Source organism: Branchiostoma belcheri, unplaced genomic scaffold (assembly GCF_001625305.1).
Source record: "Branchiostoma belcheri isolate BF01 breed outbred unplaced genomic scaffold, Haploidv18h27 scaffold168, whole genome shotgun sequence".
NCBI classification, from domain to species: domain Eukaryota; kingdom Metazoa; phylum Chordata; class Leptocardii; order Amphioxiformes; family Branchiostomatidae; genus Branchiostoma; species Branchiostoma belcheri.
The window spans coordinates 246,652-253,194 of record NW_017803135.1 but is presented as its reverse complement, the minus strand read 5'-3'; the positions used below and the strand labels follow the sequence as shown (position 1 = coordinate 253,194).

At 44.2% G+C, this 6,543-nt stretch overlaps 1 pseudogene; it reads left to right on the top strand.

Moving 5' to 3' along the window:
* On the top strand, nucleotides 1–6,543 carry LOC109466488 (annotated as a pseudogene).

Here is a 6,543-nt window from a genome sequence, read left to right as displayed (position 1 = left end):
AGTGCCCGGAAGTGACGACAGCGACACAAAACTGACCGGACCTGTTTGTTTAGTCACGTGCACAAAGATAATTAGGAGTCCTCAACAAGTACAAGTAAGTATATACAGAGAACGGTGAAGGTAAAGACTTTCACAGACAATTTCTAAGCAGAAAGTCGCCATGTTGCGGGTGTGTGAGAAACTCCGTGAGGCGGACGAGAAGGGCAGGAGGTACGGACTAGCCCGGGCGGAGACAGGCTACCTCCGTGCCCTGGTGGACGCCATGGCCGACACGGACAGGCTGGCGGAAGTGGAGCTGCTCAAAACTCTGGGCGACGTGAACGTGGAGAAGGGAAGACTCGGGAAGGACGTGGGGAAGTTCAACACGGCCTTGGCTCTTTATCTGGCTGCTATGGTACGGTGTTACTATGAAGAACAGGCAGATGGTATAGAACATCGCTACCACTACACGGAGAGGCTTGTACAAGGGCTGTCGTCACAGGGTAAGGAACAGCCAACTAAAGACAAGGAGACGACTACACCAGCAAAGGTAGCGGCAAAGTTCCAAGATCTGGACAAGAGACTGGCTACCGGAGGAAACACGGACTCTTTGCTGGTTGGATACGCACAGGTGATGGTAGAGGCGATAGTAAACGACAACAGCATGTTAGAAACAGAAGCGATCAAGAGTATCGGTGACGTGTACCTGAAAAGAGGAACAGAAACTGGGAACACTAGAAACTTGACCAGAGCTACTGCTCTGTACAACAGGGCACTGGCGCGGTGTCACAACGTTCATGGAACAGTTGTCATTGTTCACCGCTTACTGCACACCGCAAAAATCAGGCAAGACATCGCCACAACAAGAAACAAGGTGAGTGAACTATTTTGACTTGAGCATGACGGAACTCGCCATTGCTGAGTAGAATTCCGGGTTTCAACTCGGTTTGTTTATCTCCATAAATCCCGTCATGCATTTCAAACCGCTAATGGCGTAAAGACATTTTATTGTCCATTCCTTGATTTTCGGGCTTTTGAACTTGACTTTGAGTACAGGACTACGACTCTGTTTTGACGAATCGGACTTTTATGTTTACTGTATGTTGTCTCACTGTATGTTACAATGTCTTGTGTAATTTTGCTGGGCCCCCTTGGAAAACAGCTGCTACAAGCTGAATTGGGGCTACCCAGCCGTCTTAAGATGAAATAAATAAATAAATAATTGATTCATTGTAAAATTGTTTTTCACGACTAGGAATCTTACTTCTTATATCAATATATTTACTTTATTTGTTCCGCCTACAAAGTTGTGATTTCGGGGCAGAATGTGTTCTGTATCTTTGACGGCAGAACAGTTTTGTTTGCTTATTTTTTTTATTCATCAAAACATGAAAACATGACAAGGACAGTGTGACGCTGCACTCAAGTTAACAACTTACATTTTTTGCTTATTTGCTTATTTTTTCGTCTGTGCATAGACGAAGTTCTTCGCCAATGGACTGTTGTGTCCATGAATTCTAAATCGTCAACCGGCCATGTCACAACAATTAACATGTCTACTTTAAGTTTGCCTTCCGGGGGTCAAGTCAGGTCTTTTACCTTTGACCATCAAATAACACGATTTTAGTAGATCGGTTTTTGTAGAGGTCAGCGCCCACGCAACAAAGTGACCTTCCGCGGATTATGTAGCGTCCTTCACCTTTGACCATTGGTCAAAGTTCATAATTGAAAACCGGTTAAGGTGGCAGAACACAGTTTTCGCCCTAAGGGGATTCCTATAGTTAAGCACCCCGAGATGACTCATCTCGACGTGGTAAAAATTATAGTAGGGTGCACTAGAGAATCACGGCCAACTAATATGTTGAAATATACGGTATATTCTACAAAATAATTGAAAACCAAAAAAAGTTCGTTTTTAACATAATGACGACCACTTTGATTTGGCCCTCTACCGTGGTCAACGGAACTTCAGCCGGCTCACCCTGGAACGTGGTTGCGTAATGCCGGGCATTTATACACGAAAAGGGAAATCTTCACAATCCAACTCATACGGTGTACAAGCCGATACCTTTCTATACCACACAGCGCAGTTCATTCATGGCTACCTCTCACATAAGTCGCTCTAGCCAGGATGCAAGAGGTTTGTCTGCACTACTTTCTACATTCGCGTCATAGACCCGGGGATCACCCATAAATACTGTGTTGTACGGCCTTAATTGAATTTGCTTCTCGCAGAGGTCAACACGTCAACGACAACAAGACGTGAGAGGACGGAAGGACCACTTCTCTCCCTTCTCAGCTGCGCCCTCTAGCGACAGAACCACCCGCCATGTAGACGATGACATGTTAGTACCTCTATGTTTCCTTGTCTGATGTATTCAGTGGAGTTGATTCTTTCAAATACAAATAACTATAAAACATAAACAAGGGGCCATTTAGCATTTTGCTGGCCAGAAATGTATTATCAATTTCATTGTTCGATTTTATGTAATACTATTTAAATAATGATATGATATGATATGAATCTTTATTGCATGTTCTTGCCCAAATGGGCTAAATGCACAAGAGGGTATACACTATTATACAGTATGCAAAAACATGAGCATTTCATACTGAAACGCTATATTCTAATGCAAAGTGCTAAGAATCTATACAATACGACAATACTATATACTCCCTATCATCTACTGTTAGTTGCCCTTTCTTCTCTCTTTTTGAAACATTTGGAAACATAATTACATAGTTTGTCTACTGTACATTCGTTCTTGCATGATATCAAGTGTTTAAACATGTCTTGCTTTGACATTTTCTTACATATCTTGTCTAATAATGCAGTGTGTTCTATGTCAAACACTTTGTAGCGCATTTGTGAAGTACGTTTGTCTCAAAAGGCGTTTTATGGTTCAGATCCTACCGCAGGTACATCCAGACGGCAGAGAGTGACCTGAGCAAAGGAGACCTGGACGCAGCGGAGCAGAACCTAGCAGCCGCCCTGAAGCTGGTTCACGGTCTGTTATACAGTTTCTTTGCACGCACCATTTAATCATAGATAAAAATTGAAGTGTTATATAATAAAAGTGTTATTTGTACAGTGACCTCTACCAGTTGGAATACAAATATCTTCCTGGGAACTAAGCTGAATGTAAAAATTGGGATTTTGTCTCTTTTTTCTTTTCCGTACCTACAGATCGCAATAAACCCAACAAGGCTAAAGAAGCCGACTGTCTGTGCAGGTTAGGCGACGTCTACGTCGAGCGAGGTAAGCGGACAGGAGAAGGTAGGAAATTCACACAGGCGGCAGCTCTGTATAACGCCTCCATGGCCAGAAAAGATGGAGACAAACAAAACATGGTAACAAAATTGCAAGAAACAGAAAGGCAGTTTCTTAGAAACACCTGTAACCTTGACTGTGAACCGTGTCCGTATAGCAGCGCGTTAGATCACAAAAAAGAACTGGACAACTCGCGCGCCCGTGCAAAATCTCAGCTCGAAGCAATTCATCAGGAACACAACCCTTATCAGTATGATGAAGACGATCCCGTCGTGAGAGAGATGGAGACCAAACGAGCTGAAGCAATCAAGAACTTGTTCAAGAGCATCACAGTTGAAAGACGAGAGATTATCCAAGTACTGACAGATGAATGCATTGCCAAAATCGGACCTCCTCCCTGTAAGTACGCTTTCATGGGCATGGGGTCACAAGCCACAGAACTGGTGACGCCGTACTCCGACCTGGAGTTCGCCATTCTGATTGAGGAGGGGAAGGATTATGATGATACACGGAGGTACTTCCTAAATCTCACACACTACTTACATCTCAAAGTCATCAACCTTGGGGAAACCATCCTCCCAGCCATGGCCATCCCGTCACTCAACGACTTTCTCTCAGAAGACCCAGAGAAAGACTGGTTCTACGACTCCGTCACACCTCGCGGCTTCGCCTTCGATGGCTTCATGCCATGGGCTTCTAAGACTCCGCTTGGAAGAGACCAAACCAAAAGCAAACCCCCTGTTAGTCTCATCCAGACTCCTGCCGAGTTGGCCGAATATCAGCATCTGCACATCGCCCTGGCGGAAGGCTATCACCTGTCAGACATCCTCAGACGGGTGACTTACTTAACAGGGGATGAATCTTTGGTAGAGGAGTATACAAGCATTGTCAGCAAAAGTGTAGACCGTTCCCCTGTTCTGTCACGGTTCTCAGCAATGCTAATACTGAAGGATAGTATTAAACAAATAGAAAAACGTTGAACCAACTGACCAACTTCTGGATGTGAAGAAAGAAATCTACCGTTTTCCCAGCGTGGCCGTTGATGTGTTGAGTATTTGTTGCGGCGTTACGATCCCAAGTGTGTGGGGAATGATAGAAGAGTTACGCAAGACACAGCGGATCAGTGATGAAGACGCCCACCACTTGACTGTACTGATCAGCATCTCAGCGGAGCTACGGTTAAGAACTTACATTGCCAACGGAGGACAGAAGGACAAACTGTCTCCTCTCACGGAGATGAAAATCGAACTGGGCAAACATGACGTAGATGACACCATCGTTGAATCAGTTTTCCACATACCGGACTCTAAAATGTTGTTCAGGTACTACTATACAGCCATGCCATTAAAAACATGCATGGTGGATACAGTTGAAAAGGATAATCGAACAACAAAGATATTCCCAACAGCTATCTTTGACACCTCATCTCAAACCAGAGGTCGAATAACAAAACAGCTGCTGCAGTTTGACGCATCCACACGTAACTTCGAAGCAGCGCTGAAAGAGGCGGGTGGTGACGAGAAAAAGCAGTTTGACATACTTTTTGAGTTAGGCAATGTCTCGCAGAGTCGCGGTGACTATGAGAAAGCAAAGAGCTACTACGAACGGGCACTTAGCGCTGGAAATAGTATTTATGCACACAAAAACTGAGTCCCGTATTTTCCTCGTTACTTGGAAACATTGGGACATGTTGGAGTGACCTTGGTGATCAAAGAAAAGCTATAAGTTATCACGAACAGTCACTGAAGATGTGGAAAGCCATCTATGGCGAAACAACGCCACATCCCGACATTGCTAAATCACTAAACAACATTGGGAACTGTTGGGGTGACCTTGGTGATCAGAGGAAAGCTATCAGTTATTTCGAACAGTCACTGAAGATGAGGAAAGCTATCTATGGCGAAACAACACCACATCCTGACATTGCTTCATCACTCAACAACATTGGGAACTGTTGGAAAAACCTTGGCGATCAAAGGAAAGCTATCAGTTATCATGAACAGTCACTGAAGATGAGGAAAGCTATCTATGGGGAAACAACGCCACATCCCGACATTGCTTCATCACTAAACAACATTGGGTTGTGTTGGAGTGAGCTTGGTAACCAGAGGAAAGCTATCAAGTATTACGAACAGGCACTGAAGATGTTGAAAGCGAACTATGGTGAAACAACGCCACATCCCGACATTGCGTCATCACTAAACAACATTGGGGCTTGTTGGAGTCACCTTGGTGATCAGAGGAAAGCTATCAGTTATTACGAAAAGTCACTGAAGATGACGAAAGCTATCTATGGGGAAACAACACCACATCCAGACATTGCATTATCACTAAACAACATTGGGGCATGTTGGAGTCACCTTGGTGATCAGAGAAAAGCTATCAGTTATTACGAACAGTCACTGAAGATGAGGAAAGCTATCTATGGGGAAACAACACCACATCCAGACATTGCATCATCACTTCACAACATGGGTAACTGTTGGAGTCACCTTGGTGATCAGAGGAAAGCTATCAGTTATTACGAACAGTCACTGAAGATGATGAAATCTATATATGGGGAAACGACGCCACATCCCGACATTGCTGGATCACTAAACAACATTGGTACCTGTTGGAGTTACATTGGTGATCAGAGGAAAGCTATCAGTTATCATAAACAGTCACTGAAGATGAGGAAAGCTATCTATGGGGAAACAACGCCACATCCCGACATTGCCTCATCACTAAGCAACATTGGGACATGCTGGGGCAACGTTGGTGACCAGAGGAAAGCTATCAGTTATTCTGAACAGTCACTGAAGATGAGGAAAGCTATCTATGGGGAAACAACGCCACATCCCGACATTGCTTCATCACTAAACAACATCGGGTCATGTTGGAGTCGCCTTGGTGACCAGAGAAAAGCTATCACGTATTATGAACAGTCACTGAAGATGAAGAAAGCTATCTATGGCGAAACAACGCCACATCCCGACATTGCTTCATCACTAAACAACATCGGGTCATGTTGGAGTCGCCTTGGTGACCAGAGAAAAGCTATCACGTATTATGAACAGTCACTGAAGATGGAGAAAGCTATCTATGGCGAAACAACGCCACATCCCGACATTGCTTCATCATTATACAACATTGGTACCTGTTGGAGTGACCTTGGTGATCAGAGGAAAGCTATCAGTTATCACGAACAGTCACTGAAGATGGAGAAAGCTATCTATGGTGAAACAACGCCACATCCCGATATTGCTTCATCACTACACAACATTGGGGTATGTTGGCACAAACTCGGTGAT